The sequence below is a fragment of the Physeter macrocephalus genome, chromosome 13 (assembly GCF_002837175.3).
Source record: "Physeter macrocephalus isolate SW-GA chromosome 13, ASM283717v5, whole genome shotgun sequence".
NCBI classification, from domain to species: domain Eukaryota; kingdom Metazoa; phylum Chordata; class Mammalia; order Artiodactyla; family Physeteridae; genus Physeter; species Physeter macrocephalus.
In genome coordinates, this window is record NC_041226.1 from 16,480,730 (window position 1) to 16,493,514 (window position 12,785).

Genomic DNA, 12,785 nt, shown 5'->3' on the forward strand with positions numbered 1-12,785 from the left:
AGAGCTTTTCCTCCCATGGGGGATGAGGTCGCCTCCTTCCTGTGTCTGAGTGGGTGAGGGTGGGAAGGTAGGCGGGGCTGCCCGACAGAGCGCGAGGCTCCCCGATTGCCCCACTGTCTACGCCACCCTCGTGTGTCTCCTTCCCTTAATCCCCCTGTGGAGCAGCGGGTAGCCTCAGAAGCCTGAACTGTGTCTTAGTTTCCGACGGTTCTGCCGCATATAAAATACGGATGAGTCTTGTCAGCCCATTAAAGTCAGCTCTTAGTGAGGTCAAGCTGTTGGTCCAAGGGAGAACAAAGCTGCAGGAGACGTGGAACTCTGTTACACCTTCTTGAAAAAGCAAGTCATGTTGCCTGGGAAATACTTTTCTCCCCTAGTGATCTGCACCCCGCCAGCGCTGGAGCTATGGAAGAGGCAGCTGAAGTTATTCCAAGAAAGCGCTCGAAGTTTGGTAGTAAAAGGAAGTGACATTTCTCCCCTGCCTCCAGGCTGGTCTCTTGGGGAGTGCACAGGGCCAAAAGGAAACTGCTCGGTGTGGGGACGTGATTGCGTGCTGGGCTCCTGTACACGCCGGCCGGGTGTCCTAGCAGCACCGGGTACGCGCGGGGCCGTGTGCAAACATCCCCAGTGCCGGATGCAAACATCCCCGGTGCCGGATGCAATGGATGAGTGAGAGGATGCCAATTGGTTTGATAGGTGTAGATAAACAAGAGCAAATATATACACAGCGCTGTGCAGCCTGCTCAAGTTCCTGAAGGCTTGGCTGGCAGCCTCTCCCGGGCTGGCTCCGGGGCAGAGGGGAACCTGCGCAACTCGGCCTCCGAGTTAGCCTCCCCTCTGCTAGTTAGGGGGACGCTTTTCGAGCGTTTTCTTCTAACATGACCAAATAGCCTGGAGAAGGTGAACTGCTGTTGTGCGAGGTGAAGGTGTGACTGTGAACACGGCAATGGAGAGAGCTGGGGGCCAGACGCTCGGGAGCCCTGAGCCGTCCTTCCTGGTGACTCTGGGTGACCCTCAGGTGACCCTGCTGTCTGTCCACAAGCGGTGGTCCTTCAGGAGGAGCCCTAGGGCCACGGGCTCCTCCAGGCCAGTGATTTCGGAGGAGGAATGCGCTCCCCCATCAGAGAAGGGAGAATTTTCACAGAAAGTTTTGAATGAAACACAGGAGGTCAGTTCCAAGCAGGTGAGTGCCGTTGGAGAAGGGCTGAAAAGCCAGGAGGGCTTTTTATAAAAGCTCCAGGTTATAGACGGAGGTTTCCCGCGTGTCTCATGTCAGAGGGGCCGGGAGCAGCTCTGGGGTAGGGAGTGAGCCAGGAGTCCAGGGGGATTTTCCAGGGATTAAGTCCATGGGGGATAAATCTTGGGTTTTATTTTCAGGATATTTTGTAAACCTTCTTTTTTTCAGGATATTTTGTAAACCTCTGTGGTGCACAAGTTTCCCAAAACGCATATCAGACAAAAATGGATCTTTTCCCCCTTTTAATTTTTTAACATGTTTACCTTATTTTGTTATTCTTCACATTTCAGCTAAATAAACATTTTGAAAGTGTTGCTGTCCAAGGAACCCTCTCTTCTTAAGCAAACGAAAGGTTTGTTAACCCAAACCTCAGGTCATGTTCAAAAGCAGGGCAGTGTAACTAACGCTTTGTAAAAATGGTGTTTCAGCAGCATTTCTGGGTGGGACTGGTGGTCTGTGTGGGGTCCTTGTCATTGACATGAGTATATGGAAAAGAAAAACACTACTTAGATATAAAGGGACGTTTTCCTAAGTCCTTTTTGCTCCTTGAAGAGTTATTTTTGTTTCTTCTGGTGTTAGATGTCTAAAAAGTCTTTAAAAGTAAGGGAAATTTTGTGAGTAGAGATTTTTGAAATTTACTGTGCAAGAGATATTTGTATGTTGAAGGAGATTTATGAACATCCATTTATGCAGTGCACAGTCAACTTTTATGTTTCTAGTCGAATGTCTTAAGATAGCAAAATAATTTTTTTTTGTAAAATGCTTGAGAACATTTCTTTCTCTTTTTTTTTTGAGAGCATTTCTTTAAAATGTTCAAACTACTACTTGACAAAATTCAGCCTATGTCTGAGGTATGTGAATGTGAAATATTCTAATGGTTTTTAATGGCCACTTCCAACCTCATGTGACGAGGAAAGCAACCTGAACCTGGCCGGGGAGCCCTTCAGAAAGGAGGGCTCTGGGCTGGAGGCCAGGGTAGAGGCCAGGCTGGAGGCCGGGTAGAGGCTGTGGCTGCAAGAGAGTCAGGTGCAGATCCTGGACTCCTCCAGCTTCAGATTCCTGGAATGAGAAGTCCTCCCTCTCTGGGAGGTAATACCCAAATTAACTTAACATTGTTTGTGTGATATTTTTTTCTGATGATTGGTGATGTGTATCACCTTTACATGCATCTATTGGCTATTTGTATGTCTTTGGAAAAATGTCTATTCAGTTCCTCTTCCTATTTTTTATTGGATTAATTTTTTTTGCTCTTGAGTTGTATGAATTCTTTATTTAAATTATTTTATTTATTTATTTTTGGCTGTGTTGGGTCTTCACTGCTGCGCGCGGGCTTTCTCTAGTTGCGGCCAGCGGGGGCTACTCTTCGTGGCAGTGCGCGGGCTTCTCATTGCGGTGGCTTCTCTTGTTGCGGAGCACAGGCCCTAGGTGTGCGGGCTTCAGTACTTGTGGCATGTGGGCTCAGTAGTTGTGGCTCACTAGCTCTAGAGCACAGGCTCAGTAGTTGTGGCGCATGGGCTTAGTTGCTCCGCGGCGTGTGGGATCTTCTCGGACCAGGGCTCGAACCCATGTCCCCTGCACTGACAGGAAGACTCTTAACCACTGCGTCACCAGGGAAGCCCAGTTGTATGAATTCTTTATGTACTTTGAACATTAACCCTTTATCAGAGATATGGTTTGCAAATATTTTATTCCGTTCTGTAGGCTGTCTTTTAATTTTGTGGACTGTTTCTTTTGCTGTGTAGAAGCTTTTTAGTTTGATGTAGTTCCACTTGTTTATTTTTTGTTTGGTTGCTTGCGCTTTCTGTATCATATCCAAAAAATCATTGCTAAGACCCAGGTCAAGGAGCTTTTTTCCCCTATGTTTTCTTCTAGAAGTTTTATGGTTTCTGGTATTGCCCGTAAGTCTCTAACCCATTAGAGTTAATCTTTGTGAGTGGTGTAAGACAGGGTCCCAATTTCATTCTTTCATTCTACATGTGAATACCCAGTTTCCCAGCGCAACTTATTGAAAATACTGCCTTTTCTCTGTTAAGTATTCTTGGCTCCCTTATCAAATGTTAATTGACCGTATATTATTATTATTATTTTTGAAAAGGTTTATCAACCACTTACATTTCTTTTTCTGAGGATGATTTTAAGTAGCAAGTTCCTATCGTGCATTTATAGATTAGCACAAATTATAAATATTAAGTTTATACCTAAGTCTTTCAAAGGAATATTTGTTTTCTGTACAGCTGGTCATACCTATAATTCTAGGTAGAAACCACCACCTTCATTAGCCATTATAGTGTACATTTCTGTGTGATAAAATAACGGCATTATTTCATCAAATCTGATGACCATATGCAATTTAGCAATAATAATAATTAACAAGAAGAATAATCCCAAGTTCGTTGACTTCCATCACATAATATAAATACCCAAATTTTTTTTTTTTTTTTTTTTTTTGTGTGTGTGTATAAATACCCAAATTAACTTAACATTGTTTGTGTGGTATTTTTTTCTAATCAGTCATAACATTGCATATATCTAACGTAGGTCTTTTATATCATGATCTTACCATCATCCTGGGAAATGACTAGGGAATTATGACCTTATGGTTCTCACTCAGACTATTTCATTCAAATGTAAAAAAATGTTCTAAGATAATGACAGTTGCTTGATAGTGACAGGCCTGCTATTTAAAATTTCTTTGTTTGGGAGAGGCTTGAAATACAGAGTGTTATCAGAGAAGATTCTGAAGCAGAAAAAAAATACCATTAATTGATAAATGTCTGATGGAATAATTGTGACAATAGGTGTAAGTTAAAAGCAACGGAATTCTCTGGAACGGCTGATAGTGAAGCTGTGTGGAGTGACATTGCGAACGGGGTTTCTGAGGTACTATTGGGCAAGTGCTTCTTGGAGAGGTCTTAGAGTTTGTGAATTTCTAAATTTTATTTTTTTTGTACGTAGAAAACAACCTAAGTTGTCTGTATGTGTTGAGGTTTGTTAATTTTATTTGTTGTTAATTTTATTCCCTTTTTTTCTCCTGGGCAAATAATGATACAGTACATTCAGTTTTTCAGTAAGGGTTTATATTTTTCCTCATCATGGTCAAGAGAAGGAAACAGGCAGTAAATGGTCATTTGTGTGGAATTTCCCAGAAAGTGCACAGTGAACAGCAGGGCTGCGGGTGGCCCTGCGGCCAGAGGTCAGGCTGGAGCCCACACAGTCCAGGCACACTGTGCGCCCTCTTCGGTGTTTGAACTAATGCCTGAGTTTGGGCTTGTTTTTTCAGTAGACAAACTGTAAATAATTCTCACTGGAAGTTCTTTCTGGACTTTTGTGACCAGTGTTAAGGGACAGTTTGGAGGGGTTGCGGTGGGCGTGGGGGAATATGTACACGAGTTTTTTTTTTTTTTTTCTTTTTTTTTGGTACACGGGCCTCTCACCGTTGTGGCCTCTCCCATTGCGGAGCACAGGCTCCAGATGCGCAGGCTCAGCGGCCATGGCTCACGGGCCCAGCCGCTCCGCGGCATGTGGGATCTTCCCGGACCGGGGCACGAACCCGTGTCCCCTGCATCGGCAGGCGGACTCTCAACCACTGCGCCACCACGGAAGCCCTGTACACGAGTTTTAATGGTTAGTTCTTATCAGTAAAACGGTGGAGAATAACAAGTTCCCTGCCTACTCCCTGGACCGCTTTTGAAGATCGAATGAGGCCATGTTTGTCTACATAGTCAATCATTTTCAAACATTTATGACGTTAGCCTTTTAAGTCCTCTCAGCATTCAGGCCTCCCTGCAGAACCGGGGTGGGCGTTATTGTTACCTCCTTTTGCACCTAAGAAACCTGAGGCTTGGATTTGCTCAGACAAGGCTGGAACCTCCTACCCAAGACTGTCAGACATCCCTTCAAGAAGTTCACAACAAATCGGAAGGGCCGATATTTAAACACATAGATGTGAAAATGTTCTTTAGAGGATAAAGCCATGTAGAAATATGTCATCTGTTCATCATTGCTGTCATCTTTATCACAATGATACTGTTATCGCTGCTTATGTCAGTGTGGTTTAACAAAACATTTTCTTCCTTGCCTTAGAGAAACTGAAAAACCACATTTGTTTTCTGGTGTAAAAGTAGTACCTGTCTGTTTTTTTTCATGTTTTACCAATTGGAAAGTATATACAGATAGTGAAAAATCAGAACGTCATAACTCACCTGTAGATAACCTCAATTTTATGTATTAATACCTAAGTATGTATTCGCTTAAATCTATGTACGTACAGGTTTAACATGGGTACGTTGATTCTTCTTCAGTGGGGGGGTCTTTCAGGGTCTTAGAGACCGACACCCATTTGCCTAGTGTGGTGGTTTGGGTGGGATCTTTTCTTGAGTCAGTCACTTCTGAACCTTCTTCCCCGTGAATCTCCAATGTCCAGAGAATTCTCAGATACGAATAGAGCAGAGGGGCTTCCCTGGTGGCGCAGTGGTTAAGAATCCACCTGCCATGGGTTCGATCCCTGGTCTGGGAAGATCCCACATGCCGCGGAGCAACTAAGCCCGTGAGCCACACCTACTGAGCCTGTGCTCTAGAGCCCACGAGCCACAACTACTGAAGCCCATGTTCCTAGAGCCCGTGATCTGCAACAAGAGAAGCCACCGCAATGAGAAGCCTGCGCACCGCAACGAAGAGTAGCCCCCGCTCACCGCAACTAGAGAAAGCCTGCGCGCAGCAACGAAGACCCAACGCAGCCAAAAATAGATTAAATTTAAAAAAGAGAGGGCTCCCCTGGTGGCGCAGTGGTTGAGAGTCCGCCTGCCGATGCAGGGGACGCGGGTTCGTGCCCCGTTCCGGGAAGATCCCACATGCAACGGGAGAGGCCACAGCAGTGAGAGGCCCGCGTACCGCAAAAAAAAAAAAAAAAAAAAGAGAGAAAAACAGAGAATAGAACAGATACTAAGGGTTGCAGGCCAGGCCCAGACCCAGGCTGACCAGTGATCTTAGCCACACCCTCACCTCCATGCTGTGCTCACTCACCTGGATGTAGCCTGTTGTTACCTGATAGGTAGTGTTGGGGAGGAAGACGTTTTCCTCTACCTTTCTGGGTTCTTCTGGCTGGTCTAAGAATGAAGTTGACAAGAGACAGATGAACAGGAGAAAGTCAAACATAAATCTAATAACATGAATACATGGGATCTCTCCCAAGAGACCAAGAAAAATTAACTCACCAAGGTGGCCAAAGCCCACACCTTAAATGCCATCCTCAGCCAAAGACAGAAGAGGATGTTGAGAGTGGGGAGAGTCAGTTAGGGGAAGTTATCAGGAAAAGCACAGTAAACAAGGGTGATTGTGGTACACATTTCAGTCATTTCCTTCTCCAGTGATAAATCGAGTTTCTAGAGATTTGGTCAGCCTCTTCCAGGGACAGAGCGGGAGATACCCTTGCAAATGGAGATTTCCCTTACAAATGTAAGTGTTTCTTACAAAAAGGCAATTCCTACTTGGTTTTCAGAGCCCTTTCAGTGTCTGCTGTTTACCAGAAGATAACTCGCTTAAGACAATATGCCAGAGAGATGTATTTTAGGGCGGTAAATTCTGCTCCCCTATAGTATAGTATGTGGCTGTTTTTCTGTTTTCTTCATTTTGCTTTTCAGCATTGTAAGTCTCTTCCCGTAATTAACATGGCTGAAAAGAAAAAGTAACCTTCAAATTTCTTTTAAAAAAATAGAAAGCCTGCTGGACTTTGGGCTGGTTTTAGATCCCAGCTCCGTTATTTAAATAACCTTGGATGAACCTCTGAGTCTGTTTCAGCAGTAAAATGGTGATAAGAATATCTACTTACAGAATTATCTTGAGCAGTAGGGATATAAAATGCCATCCTCATAAAGTAACGCCGAGAATCATTAACTACTTGCTACTGTTGGGTCTGTGTACATATGAAAAAATCAGGACCTTTCTGTATTTTGAATTCCATGAAAGTTCAGGTGTATAGGGTTGTATGGGGTGGAGGTTATATACTGGAAAAGTTGCAGGCACGTATAATATTTTTGCCTCATAAGTTGTTAAGGGTGTTCCATATCCTTCAAAGTGAAAGAAGTCTCAGGATAGGTGGGTGAGTGGTATCCAATTTAAGGATGATGGGGATCCACCTGTAACTAAGAGAGCTCAGAAGTGGCTAGTGGTTCTTCCCTTGTACCTGTAGTAGTATTGCTCTTTGATTGTGATCACAGCCATTTTCTACAAGGCATGTCATTTCTGGGCTTTGCAATTTCAGTCTGGCTTTGAAAACTTTCATTAAAACATACCACCCCATTTCCAATTTCTTCAAACTAGACTGGCCTATCTGAAGGTCTTATTTTCCTTTCCTGGCTCCATCTTAGCAAATCAAGAGTTTATATACCTTTCCCTATCTTTTCGTTTAAAAGCCCTGGTACTCTCAGCAAATTCCACGTGACCAGGCCGCCTAGAGAGGTGGCAAAGAATTGAAATTCATTTTTGGATTCCTCTCTGTGGAATTACCCTCTTCTCTGGTGTTTCCAGGCGCTTCTCAACCTCATGCCTACCGTACTAATAGTTTATTGAAAATTCAGAAGCCAGCAACCTGATGTTGTGCCTGCAGAAGGAGTCCCCAGTGTTTGTCCTCAAGGAGTGTATAATTTAGTGGGACGTAGACAACACTGGGAATCCTACCACGTTTTCCCTGGACACACAGTCTGTACCCTGGGCCCACTCTCCAATGTCCATTGCTTCTGATGAGCCCTTAAACCTAGACATGTTTGTTTGTTTGAACTCAGTAGGGGAGTTTTTCCCCACCCCAGAGATTGTCTTCATTGACGAACGGAATTAAAAGCACAGTATGTGTGTACACTTAAAAACGATCCAGAGGGCTTCCCTGGTGGTGCAGTGGTTGGGAATCTGCCTGCCAATGCAGGGGACACGGGTTCGAGCCCTGGTCTGGGAAGATCCCACATGCCGCGGAGCAACTAAGCCCGTGAGCCACAACTACTGAGCCTGCGCGTCTGGAGCCTGTGCTCCTCAACAAGAGAGGCCACGATGGTGAGAGGCCCGCGCACCGCAATGAAGAGTGGCCCCCGCTCTCCGCAACTGGAGAAAGGCCTCGCACAGCAACGAAGACCCAACACAGCCAAAAATAAATAAATAAATTTATTAAAAAAAAAACAAAACGATCCAGATACCCGACAACTATTATGAGATTGCTCCTAAAACCAACAGGTACGCTGGTGTTTCATAAAGTTACGTTATTTGCAAAGCTTTGTCTTCCGAAACTGCTTGTCTTTAGAAGCCTGCCTGTGTAGAAGGGAGACCTCTGAGTATTATTTGCTACAAACAAATAGCTTCCAACACTTCTGCAAACTCCTCTAGCAGGAACATAGAATCAATAATCCAGGGATTAAGAGCCAGCTTTGTGGCTTGGGTTTGGTGAGTTGTAGCTCTACCTGGGACCAAGAAAAATAAGTTGGGTAGTAAATCATTAGGGATTTGTTTTTCCAACAGACTGGGTGATTGAGTTATGTCTTATAAGGAGGTAATTTCTGCTTTACTAAGATACTGTATTGAAGTATCTAAATATCTTTAGAACATCTTCTTAGTTTTTCCTGTATCTTTTTTTTTTTTTTGGCCACACCACGTGGCATGCAGGGTGTTAGTTCCCCGACCAGGGATTGAACCCAGGCCTCCTGCAGTGGAAGTGCACAGTCTTAACCACAGTCTTTCCCCCTGACCTGCATCTTTTTTCAGTTAAATAAGTATTTAATTCATACCAGTTACAATCAAGTCACCTCTGCGGATCTCCTTTATGCTCACATTATTTTAACTTAATGTTTAAATTAATTATGTTTTAGAATTCGGTAACACATGTACATTGTACAGTAAGTTGTACAGTGAAAAGTAACTCTTCCTTCCCACTCCTGTACCCCAGCTGCCTGACCCCTTCAGCTGCCCAGTCCACAAACTCTGTGCCAGCTTCTTATATATTCTTCCAAAGGTAACTCCATACATGCATAAACGTCTGCGTGTGTAATATTCCTTTCCTCTCACAAACAGTGCTAGCATGCTGTGATAGACATATTTTGGTGGCCCTCCCAGTGCACTCCACCTCCTCGTATGTAAGCACTTACGTAATTCTCTCCCACATTGACTGAGCTTGGCCACGTGACTGGCTTTGGCCAATGGTGGATTAGCAGGTGTGCTGCAAGCAGAGGCTTGCTAAGTGCTTGCACACTGGGACTTGTTCTCTGTGAACGCTAACTATTGTGACATCCCTCTCAGAGCCCAGAAACCCCCAACTGTGAGGTACCCAGCCTAGCCATGTGCAGAGGCTACATGGAAGAGAGCCAAGGTCCCTGCCAACAGCAGCCACCATCAACCTGCCAGCCGTGTGATGAATGAGCCATCTTCTTGGAAGTGGAACCTCCAGCCCCATTCAGGCCACCCCAGAGACGAGCTTTCCCTGCCAAACCCTGTCCAAGTTGAAAAACTGTGAGCTGTCATGGTAAGCCACTAAGTTTGGTTTGTCATGAGCAGCAGATAACCGAAATACTAGATGCACTATATATTCTTTTTTCTTGTAAAAGATTTATTATTTATTTATTTATTTAATTTATCTTTGGCTGTTTTGGGTCCTGGTTGCAGCACGCAGGATCTTCGTTGAGGCGTGCGGGATCTTTCGTTGTGGTGCGTGGGCTTCTCTCTAGTTGCGGCATGCAGGTTTTCTCTTCTCTAGTTGTGGTGCGCAGGCTCCAGGGTGCGTGGGCTCTGTAGTTTGCGGCTCACGGGCTCTAGTTGAGGCACACGAGCTCAGTAGTTGTGGTGCGTGGGCTCAGTTGCCCCGTGGCATGTGGGATCTTAGTTCCCTGACCAGGGATCGAACCCTAGTCCCCTGCATTATAAAACGAATTCTTTACCACTGGACCACCAGGGAAGTTCCTAGATGCACTGTATATTCTGTGCCTTGCTTTTTTCACTGAACTATATATTAGATACCAGTCTATTTCACTGTTTATAGAGTTGCCTCATTCTTTTTAAGAGCTAGATAGTATTCCATTGTACATTTGCGCAGTAATTTATCAGCCTCTATTGATGGACATTTATGTTGTTTTCAATCTGTTGTAGCATCTAATATCTTTGTTGCATGCTTCCTTTTGCATGCAAACAAATATATTTATTGCCTAAATTCTTAGAGAGTCACTGGGTCAAAGAATATGTGAATTTGTTATTTTAATAGATATTGCCAAGTTGCCCTCCCAAGAGGTAACATTCCCACTAGCCCTGGGGAATGAGTCAGTGGGTGCCAACTTGAATGGTGAAGACCATGTCAACCTCACAGGTTGGAATGTTATATTTCTCCTTTAATATTGCTTTTCATATATTGAGAAGCCATTTGCATTTCCTTTTTTAAAATTAATTGATTTATTTATTAATTAATTTATTTTTGGCTGTGTTGGGTCTTCGTTTCTGTGCGAGGGCTTTCTCTAGTTGGGGCAAGTGGGGGCCACTCTTCATCGTGGTGCGCGGGCCTCTCACCATCGCGGCTTGTCCTGTTGCGGAGCACAGGCTCCAGACGCGCAGGCTCAGTAGTTGTGGCTCATGGGCCTAGTTGCTCCACGGCATGTGGGATCTTCCCAGACCAGGGCTCGAACCCATGTCCCCTGCATTGGCAGGCAGATTCTCAACCACTGTGCCACCAGGGAAGCCCTGCATTTCCTTTTTGATGAACTGCCTTCTTTTTTCTGCTGGAATGTTGGCCTTTTTCTTTTTTCAAGGAGCTCTTTATATATTAAAGGAATTAGCTCTTAATTTGCTTAAGGTGAAAGCAAGTCTTTTTTTCTCTCGGTTTATCTTCTGCCTTGGTTTGAGCAATTTGTTTTCCTCTTATTGTGGTTAGATATACCAAACTTTTATTTTATAGCTTCTGGATTTTCTTGCTTTTGTTTTGTCATATTTAGACTTTCCCCACTCTGAGGTTATAATAGATATTCTCCTATGTTTTCATCTAGTATTTTTATTATTCTGCTTTTTACATCTTCATCTTTGGTCTGTCTGAAATGTCTTCTGATATATAGATTCCAAATTTATATTTTTCCAAATAGGTTTCCCAGGTGTCTACCCAGTCGTCCGTTAATACTGTTATGCCATGTCATCCTTATCATATACATTTCTGTATTTACACCATAGATAATTTCAGTCTGTTTTTTGAATTCAACAAATTTTTGAGGTGCTATCTCATAAATTACTTAATTATCCCTTTTTCTCTATTTTAAAATATTCTTTTAAAATTCCTTATAATTATTAATCCCAAACTAGCTTGTGATTTCCTCTGTGGATATACAAATGAATATTTTTAGTCTGTTTTAAAAGTTATTTAAACTTTCATCTTGTTAAGCTGCTCCAAATCTGAAGTTGGAAAGGTGAGCATTTTATGCACAGGGACAGAGAAGATCAACCCATGTAATCGAGAGTCAGCTGAAGATGAGTAGGATTGTGCAGGTGTCGAGTGACATGCTTTTTTATCAGGTGCCATATATAAAGGCCTGTGCCCAAATGTCTGAAGCAGGTAATAGTGCTGGTATAAAAACTATGTCTAGTTAAGAGAGTGGTGAGGCTGGGACCCTGCGAAAGGGAAGTTTTGTTAATAGAATGGCTGAGGCCACATCATGAGAAGAAATCAGGAAACTACACTTGAGCTGTGATACACTAAGAAAATGAATCCGTCTAATTTGGTGAAGCACATTGTCATTTTTAGGTAATGTCTACAGCGGCCCTGAGCACCCGGCGGGGCAGGGACTCAGCGGAGGCAGCACTAGAAGTGCCTTGTTCAGCCCAACTTCCTGTTCTTCCAGCTTTCCCCCTCCCGTTCCTCTTGGTCCCCTTGGCACTGCTGTGCTCACTTCCGTGGCTCAAGGGGCGTCCTTCGAGACCTTTTTTCACAGGCACTGTGGTCTGGCCCCATGGGCTGGGAGGTCTGCATTTGGAACATGTGCCCTATGGTTGTTAAGTCTAACCCCCGCTAAGAGAATGAGATGGACACCCCTAGAAAGAGATGCAGAATTAGGGTGTGGCCTATTCTGTGTATTTGCACTCCAGCAGGACCTCCAAAGTTTAAGCTGAAAGGACCAAGTCCAGTGGGGAGATTTCAGGTGTCAGCTGGAGTCGGAGAGGTCTCGTGGGACTCGTGCCCTTCTGCTGTGGGCTGCTGTGCTCTCTGCCTCTGTCGTAGGCCTGCCATGCTTGTTCTGTGCGGGTCAGCCCCATCGTGCTCTCCTTTCCCACAGAAACCTTCATGCCTTCTACCAAGGTAGGCAGTTGACTTCTGGGTTCAGAATCACAGAAAGTCAGAGCTAGAAGGAACCCCTCTGAACCCTTTCATGTGATAAGTAATGTCTTTATAGCTTTCTTCCCCTCTTTTGATGTTCTCATACTCTTGGGATGTTGGGACACCGGTGGTATTGTTTTCCATTTTCTCAGTGCCACCCAAGCTGGGAGATTTTAGAAAACGTTTAGTTGTTTTTTTTTTTTTTTTTTGTGGTACGCGGGCCTCCCTCTG

General features: G+C 44.2%; 1 protein-coding gene across 1 annotated transcript in view; it reads left to right on the top strand.

The window, feature by feature from the left end:
* The first annotated feature begins 1,101 nt into the window (after nucleotides 1–1,101).
* The window catches only part of ATP7B (ATPase copper transporting beta), a 50,471-nt gene continuing 38,787 nt past the window's right edge, over nucleotides 1,102–12,785 (top strand). Inside the window, exon 1 of the mRNA XM_028497816.2 lies at nucleotides 1,102–1,183. The gene's annotated coding sequence lies outside the window, so the exon portion shown is untranslated. The remainder of the gene's footprint in view (nucleotides 1,184–12,785) is intronic.